This window comes from Dipteris shenzhenensis, chromosome 1 (genome assembly GCF_047967505.1).
Source record: "Dipteris shenzhenensis isolate YYH24624 ecotype China chromosome 1, Dip_SZ_1.0, whole genome shotgun sequence".
In the NCBI taxonomy this organism is placed as follows: Eukaryota; Viridiplantae; Streptophyta; class Polypodiopsida; order Gleicheniales; family Dipteridaceae; genus Dipteris; species Dipteris shenzhenensis.
The window spans coordinates 2,386,187-2,402,978 of record NC_141596.1 but is presented as its reverse complement, the minus strand read 5'-3'; positions in this window follow the sequence as shown (position 1 = coordinate 2,402,978).

The following is a 16,792-nucleotide window of genomic DNA, read 5'->3' as shown; positions in this document are numbered from 1 at the left end:
CTCAGTAGTAGTAGCTGAAAGACTATGGAAACCTTTGCTTGAATGCTTGGAAGCCCTTAGAATAGAATCGATAGGCAATACCCATGCTTCCCCTGCTACAAAAACATGAAACTTAATCTGCAAAGATCCGCTAACATCAGCTCAATATTACATGCATAGATTCCAAGCTTTTAAACGATTACTTACACAAGATTCATCTTATCATAAGAAAAGTGATGGACTTTTTCTTTGTCTCACTAAGTTTCAAAATCGTGGTAGTCAACATGACCATGGGTTAATTTGGATCGAAGGGTCACCTACTTATGGTACATAAACGACTACAGAATTAGAAGAATTTGTGGATAAATACATTTGCTGTGACATGTCAAAGCTTGAACTTCCTAACCCAAACATCCAATCCCATAAGCATAGAAAAACTTGCAAACAAAGGGACAAAAAATGCCATTTTGGATTCCCTCGTCCACCCATTTGTACTATAAGACTCTTAACTCCTGTAAATAGAGAAGACATCGAAAGTACTTTGAAAGGACAAATGAAAAGTATCACCATGCTCTTAGAAAAGCCATCAACACTTGAACTAACATTTGATGAGTACCCCATTGAACTTAAACTCAGTGAAGAACAATATACTTTCGCATTACACTCAAGTATTAGCCAACTTACAATGTTCCTAAAACATGAACCAAAGGATGTCTTCACTAACAACTTCAACCCAACAATATTGAAGTTATGGGAGGCTAATACTGACCTTCAATTCATGTTGAATCCACATGGACCGGCATCATATTGCATATCGTACATGACTGAGATGGACAAAAACACTATTGAAGCAATTCGAAAGCATTCACTGAGTGCATGCAAACAAATAGACCTATAAATGAATGAATACGCAAAGTTGGCAATGCAATACTCAACACACAACATATAAGCGATCAACAAGCTGTATACTTATGCTTATCCTTGCTGCTAACCTCCAGTACTACATTAACACCAGCCTTGCTGAGATGAGAGGACCTTGCTCCTTAAATGAAGAGAAGAGTTGCAAAGGTTAGACCATGAGAGTAATGACATCTTCTTTTTAGATGTAATCACAAAGTACTTACAATGAAATGCAAGCATGCAAAATGTCTGATTAGCGTCATTTGTTAGTAACTACGGTAGCAACAAAAATGCCACAAGAAAACGCGAACAAATAATCCATTTCAATAACTATAATAAGAACAAGGATCTCCATAAACACTATAGAGAATTGTGTTTGCTCTATATTCCTTTCTCTAATAACGAGATTTCTCTTGATGAAAACATAACAACATGGCACAATCTCTATGAATACAATAAAGAATCAATAGATGCGTTTAGAGCTCTATTCAACAAACTAATGGCATTTAATGCAACAACTTTCATTTCCATTACAATGACATCAAAACTCAAAATTTCAATGACCATAGCAAAACCCAAGAATTCGACCCAAAAGTTGAGCTTCCTTTGTCAATTTGAACATTGAATTCGGATCAACCTGCAATAGTAGAGGACATTTTGCTAAAGAAACATCTAAGGCCACCAACCCCCTTACACTTCTTTCTATCAGGCAATGCAGGCACGAGGAAAACATTCACATTGCTTGTGTTAATCTAGGCATTGCTAAGGCACTATGAAGGCCTCATCAAGTGCTTCAACTACTCCATTGGTAAGGTACGTGAGGAGATGACCCCCATAGTTGATGCTAAGACCTCGCCAAGGGTAGCCATCACAGACTGCTACACCCTTGCTGAGGCTTCAGTGAGATGCCAACGATCGGCCACAGCGGCCCTTAACATCTTGTCTGAAAAAGCTCACCAGAATGGTGGAAATGGCCTAAAAGCTTGCCACAATGGTGACAATGGCCCCTAAAAGCTCACCTCGCTTGAAAAAGCTCTCCTAAAATAGGCCTCCGAAAAAATGTTCCCATTTTGTAGTGCAATACTTCAGCAGATTTGCCATTTTGAACTTTGGAACTTTTGCCATTTTGTAGTGTAAATCATTTTTTAGTCCTCTTTTGTAACATTGTAACATGATTTTGATGTATTACCTCCATTTGTAACATGTTATACTATAATTCTAATTAAAAGCCAAATTGTGCGGTAGAATGGGGCTGGAACAAGCCCCATCCTACCCCACAAAAATAATTTTAATATTCGATAAAAGCGTCGTTATATACCAACAATTATAGTGCTGGTATATACCAACGCTAATACCGACACAAAAAAAACTCAATTACTGAAGCCTACATCGACGCTGATATGGTTGCATCCATTGCGATGCGCACCCTGAGGACATTCCGACGCTTTCGACTTGTTTGAAAAAAATCCTTTGTATTTAGCATTGGTATTAGTGTCAAAAAGTGGCCCATGTCTTGTACTCTCTCTCTCTCTCTCTCTCTCTCTTCCCCCCCCCTCTCTCTCCCCCAAATGGACTTTTGACTCATCTGTTGCCTTCCATGCCTTAAAGCACCAAAGTAGCTGAGACACCCATTCACACGAAGCCGAGGTGGGATATTATTTTTCATGTTCATGTTGATACTTTTGGTTATTCCATTGGTATCATATCGGCTTAGCCAAATGGGAATTTAGATTACCCTCTTTATTAGTCAAACAGATTGATGACTCAACCCAAGTGCAACTAGAACACAAGTGAGCGTGAAGCTCTTGGTATGGTGTATTGTGTCCATAAGTTTAGACACTATTTACTCAAGAATTAGTTTGTTTGATATGTGCAATGTACATGATGAATGTGATCGCCCACAAGTTCAAAGAAAATATGTTGTTGAGTAAAATGTTGATGCCACACAAGAGGAATTGTGACAGAAAAGAGAGAAAAAAAGAAAAAAAGAGGAGTAAGGTGACTAAGGAAAGGGATAGGGGCGGGGTGTGTATGGTGAGAAAGATTAAAAAATAAAATTAATAAAGGAAAGTGGTGTGAATAAAATTAATAAAGGAGAGCAGTGTGGAAAAAAAGAATGAGGGGGTAGGGTGGAAAAAAGGAAAGGGGATAAAATGAAGAGGTAATAGGGGGTGATGTAATGGGTGAGGGGGGGGGGAGAAGGGAAAGGGGGTAACTTAAAGACGACAAAAGAAAAAAGAAAAAGAAAAAATGAGGGAGACTCCTTGGGGACTCTATGGACCCTATTTCTTTGTTTCCAACTAAATCATTACTTCCCCACCCAAAAGGATCAATGTTCTCAAAAGAAAACTTCTCTTTGCATCCATTTAGGTGACCCAGCACTTGAACAATACACTTCATAAAATTTTACGTAAATTGAGCATTAATGATATGCATCTAATTTGAGATAAGAATTATAGGTTATGTCTTTTTTAGATCCTTCATCATGTTTGAAGATCAGATAAATCATAAAAAGTTTCCCACATTATCGTTACTATGGGAAGAATGTGGTTTTCATAATCGAGATCCTTTCAACCTTTATTATTTGAAAAACAAAATTACCCGCCTAAGTGTAAGCCTTATATTTCTTCACTATTACAAAAAAGGGTTTTCCATTACATTAAACATTTTAAATTTTAAAAAATTGCATGTCTTTTAGGGAACTCATTGTGCAATTTTTTTCGATTAGCTAGAACAAAAGTTGAATCAAATAATTAGAGAAGGCTCACACTACATTCCTGATAGTAGCATATGGACGATAAGGTCTCATCCAAGCATGGAATTACAACTATTTACACATGTTTCTAAGAGAATCCTTTATGCTCTCTAGTGATTGGGTAGTGACTTGAGTATTTAAGAGTCTTAGTAGCTTTCTAACTCATCCCATGGATCCTTTGGCATATTTTATTCTTTTATCTAGTGAGTAAGTCATGGACAGCATTTAGTTGGACTAGGTGGAAAGTTGACCTTGCTCTTTTGACACAAGTCATTTGCAAACCTTTCTAGCATTTCGAACATTGCCATGAGTCATGAATGGCTAATAAGGAATCCCTTTTTATAGTTGAAGCTAAGTTTTCCTCCAGTGATCCTATGAGAGGCCTCATTAGCTAATGAAGTAGCACTACTCATTGTCCAAATATTTGAAGCTAAGTTTTCTTCCAGTAGTCCTATGAGAGACCTCATTAGCTAATGAAGTAGCACTAGTCATAGTGGTCTGTCCAAATAAATAAGGATCACACAAGTAAATTTCATTTAAGCTATAAGGTACAACATGCACAAAGTAGCAACACATTCTCAAAGGATTAGTTTTGCTTGTATCTTTGAATGCGCAAAAAGCACATGGCAAAAATCACATCAAGTATGATCAAACAAGGGACCCAGCTTAGGTTCATATGCTTGAGCAAGATGGAAGAGATTAAGCTCTGATTGCATGTTGACATCATGGAAGTAAATGTAAAGACTAACAATGAATATTGCCTAAGTGAATGATGTATTCATAGCGATGATATTATTGAGATAGAGGTGGGAATCGCCATATTTTGGCAACATTTGTTAGCATAGATCCACCCTAATATGATATTGGACATGTGAACACCCTAAATCTTATCAAAAAGCTTATCAAAAAGCTAACGCAACAATCTCTCTAAACACTACTTCACTCTATTGATTCTAGCACGATATCACGGTAGAGAATTTCCCTCATGCGGGCTCCTATTGGATTGCTGGATTTGCTTGATTGATCTTGTTTGGCCTTGTTTCTATGATGCAGGTGCAAGGCGTAGCAACAACAACAATGCAGATTGAAGTTGTCGATGCTGGGACCCCAACCATGCCAATCCATGATCTGGATTCCGCCATGAGCTCAAAAAGTTGGAACTCTAAACAAGAGTGGAGTTAGAAGTTGGTGAATTGTGAGGCTCTTTTGGGCCAGTCCTACATCCCCATCCGCCGTAGGCAAAAGGTAATCATCCATTCGTTCTTCAACACAATGCTAAAATAATAATAAGAGGAGGCTACTCGCTACGGAATGCATATCACACCTGCATATTTATTGCATCACTTGGCCACCCTCTTGACCAAGCATTGCACTACCACTGCATGAACTGTATCCTTTATAGCCCAAACAAGGATGGATATCAAGCATAAGGATTAAGAGTGTTGGCAGAATCTTTGGTTTGTGATGGCTACTGTGATGTCTATGTTTGTGTATCCGATTTGTAAGTTCCTATTTCAAGCTCGAAAGAAAAAGAGGAGTATAAAAATTTGCATTTGAATCTTCGTAGATGCTTTTCCTTTCCATATAGTCAAATTGGCTGGTCTCAAGTTGGGAGTGCACCATTGTGGCTGCGGGATTCTTATTCTTATACCATGTGGTACGGGAGGAAGAGTCAGTGGTATGGTTTAAGCTTCCCTCTTTTGAGAAGTTTTTGACGCAATAGAACTTGGTTTTGTGCTTGTCAATTTATGCTCTTTGCTTTCGTTGGAGCCACCACTCACGACTCCACTCGGCCTGACAGTCTCACGAAGCTCAGGATATTCAGTTGAGATAAATAAGATAAAATTTCTTGCAAACAATATAGCAAGAATATTGCAAACGGGGAAGGGAGAGAGGAAAGAAGAGCACCAGAATGTGCATCCAAATGTTCACTTGATCGGATCTAGCAAGCAATATTGCAAATAAATATAGGAAGGATGGCAGTTCCATCCAACTAACTATACTTTGAAGGCTGAGACAAACCAAAAATCAGACCATTGTGTTATATAATTGAAGTTTGCAAGAGTTTCATTAGGCCACTCATTATGGTGCTTGCCGAATCATTGTAGCATCTAATTTGTTAGCAATTTTGTTGTTTTAGTGTTCAGAAGCTGCGAAGAATAGGACCCAGAGAATGGACCCTGGACTGCTGATGTAGAGTCTCTACATTGAGAAGATTCAGCACTCATAGAAGTTGAAATAGTTGAAATTCCATAGCTGTACGAGTAAGGGAAGTGCTCCATCCCCTTGATTTTACACTAGTCCTGTGCAAAGGATTAGTTATAATACTCGAAAGAAGATGGTCACCATGTACGAGCCTGTAGCAATGAACAAAGGTCCAATAGTAAGGAACAAACATGATTCTGCTGGAAGGATTGACACTTCAGAAAGTCTTGCAAGAGTAAATCAACATAGAGGCATCAGAAACAGCTCTGACACCATGTTGAACTTACAGGAAAACAATGTATCGAGATCCAGTGTTGCATCATTGGCAGGACATACCTTCTCCACCACATCTCATTTGGAGCTAGTTGGAACGTTGGGTGGCTGCTAAAACTTGGGAAAGCTCGTTCCTAGGGCTTTCAAGAGAACACGCTAGCATCATGATTGTTCCCAGCATAGAGGAGCACTGTTTGTAGAGCCTCATGCCCGAGGGATCCAAACACTCGTTGCATAAGAGAAAGCCTACCAATTCATTCTATCCTCTCTCCCACCAATTCTCTCTTCCTCCCAACGCTTAAGAAGCTCAGTTCTTTTGGGACTCAAGCAATGGCCACTCCCCCTACCAGCTTCATTGTGGCCTAGGATTTCAAGCGACCGGATCTGCTCAACTCTAGTCCCGGTTGGCAATTATGATGCCCACTACAACTTCAGTAACTGTACCGATTTGATTGGCCTCTTTGTTTTTGGAAAGATCTTCACTTGCCCAAAAGTTCAATCCAACTCCAATTATCATGGGGCCTATTCCAGAGAGTGAGAGATTCGATGGTGGAATGGCTAAGAAAAATAAGGCCCTAGAGGCCACTAAATTCGAGCAACTATTGAAAGAAGATCACGACACACATGACATAGTGTCAGAGGCAACAACATGTGATCAAGCTTACGAACAAGTAGGAGGAGCCAGAATTGTAAATTTAAAACTGTTTCTTCAACTTTCATGTCTTCCGGGTCTTTTATAGAAATTTGGGCTTCAGCAAGATCTGACTAAATCAGTTTCGTCTATTGTGTTTAGCTTGACCAATCCTACAGAAATGTAAGCATCCGCTCATCAGATTAAAAAGCAATTGTGGAGAATAAAAAGCTCTTTGTCTAGGAGGCAAATGGTTTAGCTTATGATTGAATGCGTGCAAGAGGATCCATAACAATTTAATCTCAAGATTGCCTTCCAGAGCTTTCCCAACTCACCAAGGTGCACTTCTTGTAATTCTGCATGGTTCTAAGATACTTTCATATAAATTTTTAACTACCACTTACATTCAAGGGTAAATATATCTTCTTAAAGGGAGCTTAAAGGCTAGTGTATAATTTGAGAGAAGTGAGAACCATCTTTTAATTCATGGAAGGTAGCTCTTATGAATCTAACCAATGTCGAAAGTTAATCCCACCTCTGGGACTCCAAAGTAGTTCTTGAATGAGAACATTCTCAGGGATGTGAGTAGTTTCCTAGATTTATAGGATCGGTTTATTCTTTTGAGAAATGGAACTTGCTCAAAGGCCTTTTGAAGTTTGACCCCTGCCAATCTCTATAGTACATTCGGGAACATTCGCACTAAATACAAAGTGCCATAAAGCAGTACCAGAGAAGTCAACTTGGACACAAATTACAATGGCTCCCTTCAAAAAAATATTCTCGATGAGAATACTTGAAGACAGAGTTTTTCGATTAGACAGTATTGAAGGAGCAAGAAAAGATGCTGCACCATGTGGTCACTATTGATTTTGTGGCCATCAAGGCCCATCACCATCATATCATGGATTACGTTCCTATCCTAAAATATGCCACAAGATCAAGTGTCAACAACTCCAAAAGTCAACAATAAATTGTCCCTAAACGGGTTCCTTCTAGCAAGGCCATTTTTTAGTTTAATAGGAAACATATTGTCCAAGTTTTGGCTTTGAATCCAATGATCCACATAAGAACTTAAATCTAAAGTATTGATAAAAGCTAAGTTTTGCAAGTCCTTTGCTAAATTTGAATTTTAGCACCCTCATATGCTTTGCTTGTTTTCTATTTGTGGACGCAAGCTAACATGGGAGTCGTTATACAACCAATATGCAGAAATACGATTATAATTTACGGCTATTGACATCCAAGTAATATGCCAGTATCTTATCTATTCACGAGACTTATTCACGGTGCTTATATTCTTGGCATTTATATTCTCGACGCACGGGAAAGGGCTTGTTCCCTCGGATTATAACTTTTTGGGAAAGGAAACGCGCTGCCTCCCTGCCCACACTTTGTGTGGTTATAATAATTATATAATATACATTATCATACAAATATTTTCAATTGCTCGTCCATTCAAAATTGCTTGTCTTTAATCCGAATTCTTACAATATTCATCTCTTTTGATGCATGTTCTCGATGCGAGGGAGCAAGGAAAGTCAAGCTGGATGCAAGATTGAAAGATATCAAGACCTTTATTCATACGATTGTAGTCCATGTGACAATATCGTATAGACTATAATGAGGATAATTATGAGCTCGAGTGTCACCTTATTCATGTATTTGTTGGGCTTCAACTCCTAAAATGCACAAACAATATAAACATCTTTGCACGTTAATAGTAAATCACCACCCTTGACATTTGCAAGGAGGAGTAGGTCCTAACAGACCCTGTGCCTTGTCTCATGTTCACATTTTTACTCATTTTCTTTTTCCCTTTAAAAATTTGACAAAATGCTAGGATTGAGGCTCAATTTTTGAGTTAGTAGTTACATGCTCCATGATGGAAGGGCTGCCTGCCGCAATTCTAGTTAATATATTAGGTAATTGTGGAGGCAAACTATAGTGTTGCTATGCTTTTATCCATGCATCCTAGAATTGCATTCCATCCTAAATAGTCGATGTCATGCATAGGAAGGATTAAAAATTGTCCATTCTTATCAATCACTTTTGGCCCTATAAGACATTCTTCAACTTAATTCAGCCCTAGAACTACTCTTGTACCCTATTATCCATCCTAAATACTTGATGATATGAAGGATTAAGTTATCTATTCTTGTCAATCACCGATAAGACATTCTCCAACTTAATTTATCCCTAGAACTACTCTTGTACTCTATTATCCATGAAATTTACTCCTCCTCTTGAGGAGGTAATGGCCAATTATAAAGACAAAATTACAAGCCACTTTTACATAATTGGTTGGCACCACGTTTTTAGCAATGGAACCAACCTATCAAGGTTGTGCACAATTAGCCATGGAGTAAGAGAAGTATGTCCTATAAATCCTAAGTAAAAGTACACCAATTGTTCTATACATTTCATGATCTTAAACTTAACAATCTCTTTCAATCATAAAAGACACTTCTTAAGTGTTTGATATCCACATGTAACAATTAGGTCATGAAAACCAAATAAAATATCATAACATAGCTCACACAAACTAAACTCGTCATAATCAACTATTGTCAATTTTAATTGCTATCTTTTTTAGCACAACTTAATGGTACACATGACTCGGGGGGTCTGTACCCACACCACATTTAGACAAGATAGCATAAGTGCGTGTTGGCATTGCCTCCTACTATAGTAGCAAAGCAAATGCTTTTGGATGTAAAAGAGAAAGTAAATGATCTTTTAAAGGGTGTTGGGCTATTAAAAGGTAATTTTTCTCCATAAATGGCAATTTGAAACACAACTTAATTATTATTATTTAAATATTACTAGTGGAAATTCAACTACCTCTAAGGCTCCACCCTTGGTGAAGCAAAAAAGCAAGATCTAACACATTAGGTCGGATTGGTGGCGGTATTTCACGTTTGCCCACGGACACTTGTCCAAGGCTCAATGTCCAGCATCCCAACCAGTGCACGCGAGGTGTGTTGGGGGACTTGGACCAATGTCGCGCGTGACAAAATCGCCTAGTTGGAACCGTGGATCGCGCCAAACCACCTCACAATTGGTAACCATTTTGTCACCTACTAGGAACCTGTATGGTGCCAGACCACCTCACAATCGGTAACCAATTAAATATCGTTCATAGTCAATTGGAACGCCTTGGTGGGAGGACGTGTGTGAAGCCACGCTAAAGGCACAAAAGATCATCTGGTGGGAGGACGTGTGTGAAGACACCGTAAAGGCACAAAAGCAAATCTGAGAAACTTTCATGGTGCATGGAATAAGAACCTTTCGTGCTTTCATGGTGCATGTAGCTCTTCTCGTCGGAGGCAAAAGCGCAGTCAGTCGTTCCTAAGAGAGCTTTCAGAGCCTTTGGACGGGTTCTCGACGCCAATCGCGATGAAATTCGGGAAACTAAGCGTCGACGTCCAAGGTCCACACGAGTCTTCGACTGTGGAAAGAGGGCTTTGTCCGGACCAGAGGTCGAAGACTCTCCTCCGGCAGAAAGAACGTTTCTCATGCTCGAAGCTGTCGACGAGGCCGCGCAAATTAACAAGCTCGAACAGAAGGTAGAGACACTTGAGGACTTCTGTTCGAAGCTTCAGGACTTCTGTTCGAAGCTTCAGGAAGAGATGGAGATTCTGAAAAACCGAAATAGTGTATTATATGATCAGCTTTTGTGTACTCGGGAGGTGGTGATTGTCAGCATGCTGAAACGAACTGCCTACAACCTCAACACGCATCTCAACCAGGCCTTGGAAGAGATGGCGAACAGATTGCGCAACAAAAAGTCTAAAAACGAATTTTACAAGATGTTTGATGTCTGCCGGGACGAGGAGGTGCTGCGCTACAGAAGTCACAGTTATATTCGTCTTGTGAGGGCATTGATTTACACTGAATCGCAAACAAAAAGAAGAACCTACCTTGATGCATTGAAAAAAGCAAACGAAAGTTTCCTGGAAACATATCAACACGAAGGGATACAAACACAGGAATGCACTTCGGACGACATCCTAAACGGCATCAGTGTTTACGTTAAGGTCAAGAGAATTCGGGATACGGGCTGTCATCTCTTCGACACAGGCGAGCCGGATCAGCGAGTCGATGCTGACCTATTAAACGAAGTGTTGATAGATTTGAACAATGCAATTGAAAACAAGTGGTTTCTGCCTCGCTTTTCCGGGTGCGAGCCACTCCTCGTAGGATTGGAAGTCCGTAAGCTACGTCTTGACCATGCAGGTAGTCTTTAAAGCGATCTGGATTTCAAGTGTTTTACAAAGTTCTTGCATGAATTTCATCGTATCAAGCGATCTGGAATCTAGATTTCATCATCTATTGCAGGGTAGCAGCTTTGGAGCGAGGAGCGAAAGGGCCTTGATCTGTGCTTTCATGGCCGAAATCCTGTTTCGTCTGTTTCTGCTTTGTTTTCCTTGAACGTCCATTCTGCCCCGCTTTTCAAGGTGCGAACTGGTAGCATTGCTGGTCAACTAATCTTTGGCCGCTGCTTTGATGTGTATTTCGTCTGTTTCTACTTTCTTCTCCTCGAACATTGTAAGTCATCCAGTTGAGAACACATATGGTCAACTAATTTTTGGCCAGTCTCCTGGAATATCCCTTTCGTTCTCGCTTACTTGTTCTCCGTGGGACTATATACATTGACTCGTCTCCTGTTATTTGATAAACCTGATGGCAATGTCTTGCGGTTCGGAATCGATTCATGTTCAGTTAAAAAATGGAGGAAATTCCTTTAACGATCGTCTGTATTATACTTTTCGCTTTGCTGTTTTCTGTTGCCAATTGCAACGTGTGTTTATGAAAGGATCACTTGGATAATCCAGGCACAGGTTTGAGACCGAGATGAGCATTGCACTCATTTTGATTTTCTTCGCTTATCCGTGCCTTCTTTTTATTGTCTGGCTGAAACATCTTCGAGAGAACACCAGACAGAACACCAAACAAAAACATAGGCACATGGTTAGAGATATGTTCCTGTCGACAGCCATGCAGCGTCTGCTTTGCTGAGATACTTTTGAAGTTTGCAGTTTCTTTGTGGTCTGGAAGAAACAACGCATAGCACATCGAAATTTTCAGCGCAGAAGGAAATATTTTTTAGCAAATGTATTTTCCTTCGTTGCATCATGCACGAAATCGGGGGTGGGAAGCAAGAACAAACATCTAAGAATGGGAACTGTAACAAGCAGAGGGTTTGTCTTGTGTTGTGCATTAATAAAATCGCCAAACGAATTGACCTTACAGGGGTGGGAATGAAAACACATGGGATGAAAGCCCCTGATTGTAGACCTCATTGTCAAGGAACCTTAGGTCTTCTTTGAAAAAAAAAAGAACCTTAGGTGTTTGATGCTCCACTTCCTCCATCACTTCATATTGCTCTCGTTGTTGTTGGGGATACCACTATAATATCACCTTAAGAGCGTTCGTATATGCTAAATAGAAGAAGAGGAAAGCCATGCAAGCGGAAAAAGGGAAGGAAATAGTCATCATAAAATTGGATCAAAAGAGGAGATATCCATCTTGTCATCAAGAGTGATTGATGAGTGTAAAACTTAGCTTTGTGAGATTATTTCCTCAACTATTTGTTCATTGCCTCGACATACAATCACATGATTCCAATTAATGAAGCTATTGGAATCTTTCCCCATTGGGGATATCTCGAAATGTTGAGACTTGTGGTGTTTTGGTTAACCATACATGTCCCTAGCCTTCTTATTAGCTCATAGGATTGGTTTCTCAAGGTTAAGCTTGCTTGGATGAAATTAAGAGCTCCCTTCAGCAATGTTTTGGAAGGAAACTCTGCAATAATCTCCTTGAGTAAATCTACCCACATCACCACACCCTCGAAAGATGCCTTCAACAAATTAATTGCAAAGGCACTTAATCATTAGTGCGTATTAAGAACCTCTTTCAAGTATTCTTCAGATATTGAGAAGTATTTCTTGTGTTCTTGACGAATGACAAAGGGAAGGTGCTTGAGCTTGCTACGTCCCATGTAGTTCCACAGGCCTCCTCAATAGCACTCCATGGACATTAGGCACCAGGCATTGAAGAAGATGAACTAGAATAGTAATTGACTTTGGTGGTCCACATATGTCCATGTGTGGTGGGCCATAGTGATGAGATGGTATTCATCCCAAAGTAAGTGGCCCCTTTATCAAGATAGGCACAACCACTAGTGAAGGAAATGAGTGGAAAGAAAGAACACTACCAATTTCATTTTAATTTTTTTATCATGAAATTGCAACTTGTATACACTCTCCAATCATGCACTACATGAGCTATATCCAACCATTTTCTACTCATTGTCTACCTAGCAATATGCATGCAAGAAAGCTCCCTCTCGATAGATGATATGACCTCTACACACACACACACACACACACACACACACACACATGCATGCACCCCTAACCCTACCTAGTGGGTTAAGTTTGTGTGTGTGTGTGGCTTAATCCTAGTTGGGTGGCCATACTAGGGCTTTGTCATGCTGACAACCCTTGTATGCTTCATTCTTCATTTTGCACACTATTTATTTTTCTAGATATAGTCCAAAAATAGTATAAAATGCTAGAATAGTCTCATGAATAAATATTCAAGACAATGGTTTGATGGAAGCTATGTGCAAACGCAAGAATGATGAAGATTTGGTGTACAAGTTATGTGTTAGTGACAAGACGTTCTTCTTGAAGGCTGTACCAGTACCAGATTAAGTGTGATGATATCCAAAATTACTTGATGCCTTGGGATCTTTGAGAAAAATATAGGATGCATTACCGAGTGTTTTTGTAGTACCTATAGTAAGTGTGCCACTAGTACCATCTCGTTCCAGGGTTGTACTCCCCACAACATCTCCGGCTATAACTACAAGAACACCATCTTTAGCTGTAACTACAAGAACATGAAGGAGTCGTTCTAGGACATGTTTGACTTGTATAGCTATTCTGACAAAGAAACCCAAAACAACTCGAGCTCCACATGTAGGCCATTTGAGTGTAGCTTATTTACAAAATGCAAGGATTTTGATAGTGATGAAGAGAATGCAAATGAAGAAGATGCAATTGTGAATTTTTATTTAAGCATGGCAGACTTACATCCTCTTTGAAGAGGAGGGATACATTTGGAAATTGTCAGCTTAATTGTACCAGAACAGATATGGGAGTGAAATCGACAAGAGATATATGATGGCAAAGAGCAGGTTCTTGGACAGATGCAAGTTTGAGCGCATTGATGGGCAGCATTTTTGTGAAGCTTGCAGGATCACCCTTGATGAGGGATGAAAAGGAAACTTACCACAGGTTGAGTGGATAGAAAGGTTTCAATGAGTCATTTGTTATATATGCCTATTTAAGAACAACTAAAGTACATTCTTGAATCATATTGGTTGAATTTGGTTCATTTTCAATGAAGAAAAGCTCAACCCTTTATGAGACCTAACAAAGGCAAGGGAGTTATGGATCGCATTAGGAAAAAATGGAGCTCATTTTGGGTCCTTTTAGGTTAGACAAAAAATAGACTCTGTTTTCTAGTGTGTCATAAATGCTACACCAAATCCCGAAATAAATAAACTGACATTTCAAAGTTCCTACTCGAGCATTTTTTAATGTGTCATAAATGGCACACTCCTATCAGGCACCTGTTTTGGTCATTCTGATCACTTTCAGAGGCCATTTAGTGATTCAAAAGTCATTTTGGGGGTTGGACACAATGGTGATGCCGAAACCACCAAATTCTGAACCAAAATAGTAGAAAATCATTTGGGTCCTTGGACATAGCATTTATGACACACTAAAAAACACTCAAGAGGGAACTTCAAAATGTTAGTTTATCTATTTCACGATTTATATCTCCAATTCAATGCTCGACCGCATAAATTTATACTTCTCACTCTATAACTTTTTAGTTTTGAGCCAAGAAAATGAAAATTTCATGAATTTCTTACAAGGCCCCAAAATGAGCTCCACTTTTTCCTAATGGATGTGGCAAACTACAAATACTAAAGGCAAAGAGACCTACATCTGAATACATGGCAAAGAGAAGTCGCTTCTACTAATGCTTGAAGGGTGTAGTAAACGATATACAGGCGATATACAACCAAGTATCCAAGTAAACGATATACAGGCGATATACAACCAAGTCATTGCAAGATATAGGAAATATACTTGCATTGTGTTTCATGAGGAGTCAACCTTTCAATCATATAAAATAGGGAAGATATCCTATGAAGTACCAAAGCATATAGTAGATTAGAAGAAAGCAATAATAAAACAGATCTCTGTCATTTGGTGGCTCTTTGGTGGAGACCATTAAGGAATGTTCCAAATGAAATACAAAGGACATATGCCAACAGATCCTTAGTGGTGACTGCTTCTTTGGAAAGAAGAGCAAGCATAGCCACTTGGGTGAAGTGGTCACCCGAATGGTCAAAAGTGAAGTTGCTCTCTCGACAAAACTATTTATACTAAGTTTGGATGATGAGTTGGCCGCGGTAAATCAGTTAATGTCAATAAGAAAAAAACATTTGGCCTTAGTCACTTGATTGTGACAAGATGTGGTCTAAAAAGTGGCTGAGTTCAATGGATGTGGATGCCACACCAACAAAGGATCTAAAAGAAAAAATGCCAAAGGTTATAGAGAAAGAGTATGTATAGATCAAGAAGACGATCTTGGAGCACATTGTGCTAGGTATAGTATAGCTAGTTCTTCTTGTAGCTTCTTCTATAATATCTTGTTATCAAAGGATGATACAAAATCTGCACACATCAATGGCATTGATACAGAGTGCTTCATGGCAATGACCACTGGTGCTTGGGAGAAGCATGTGTGTTTTTCATGGATGAGTTATAGGATCTTGGAGTATCGGGGATAGTTGATCTTGTATAGTTTATCATCCAAGGTCCTTTGGCAGACAAGAAAATATCACGTTGGTCCTCTTTGTGACAAAAGCACAAAGGGATCCCTTGTATGCTAGTTTGACAGTTGTAATTGGGTATCCAATTTCAAAAGTATATCATGGTATAGTTCATCATCATCCCATGAACATCCTGAAAGGCACGGCCACTCAAGTCTTGTAGCCTTTCTTGGTTTATTTCTTAAAAAGGCGTTTTGGTCCTCTTTAAATTCCTATAAAGGTTGTGGAGCTCATTTACTTTGAGTCAAAAAAGGTAGACTTGGATGCGGCAATGGTGGACTATCGAAAGCCGATGGAACCCAACTTGACTAAGGAGATGCTAGGAAACTTACTGAAGGATGGATGGGTGTAGCACTATACCGAATGGGTTTCGCTCTACTCGAAAATTTCTATGGAAGGGTGTAAATGTAAATGTCATTGATACCCCCCATCAAACCTAGTATTTTGACACGTATTACAATCACACTACGTTCTTTGAAGGTAAAAGTGCCAAAGAAGAGAGAGAGAGAGAGAGAGAGAGAGAGAGAGGATAAAGCAGCTAGTGGCTCAGAGACTGATGACTCTAAGAAGTATTCCATCACGTCACAAGAAAAGGGAAACCTATAAAAGTGGAAAAATAAGAGAAATTTAAACCTAGTAAGCCACCCAACATCTCATTTGAAGGACAGGGAAGTGAAGAAGGTGGGGCAAGCAATGAGCCAGAACCTCAAAGCTTGAAGATTAATGTAAAGCATACTCCAGAGCAGCTTTGTAATTAGGACCCTAATCCTCTAGAGTAGCCAGTATACCACCCTACTAGTCAGACCTTGGTGTTAGTCAAGATCCATTGAAGAGCTTGGTACCCACGAATGTGGTAGTCAAGAGCTTTGAACTTCAATTTAAAAGAATATTGGAATAAAGCAATCTATTTTGGCTCTCATTAATATGTATGATCAAGTACTTTGTTTTTCATTTGTTTTGATGTCTTTACTCTTATTAGTGTGTATAGTAATTGTTTAAATTTAATTGATTTTATACTTAAGGGTGTATTTTAACACCAAGAACATGTATATGTGCATCACTTTTCTAAGAGGATTGGTCATCTATTGATGTTCTTAAGAAATGATAGAAACTACAATTGATGTTCATG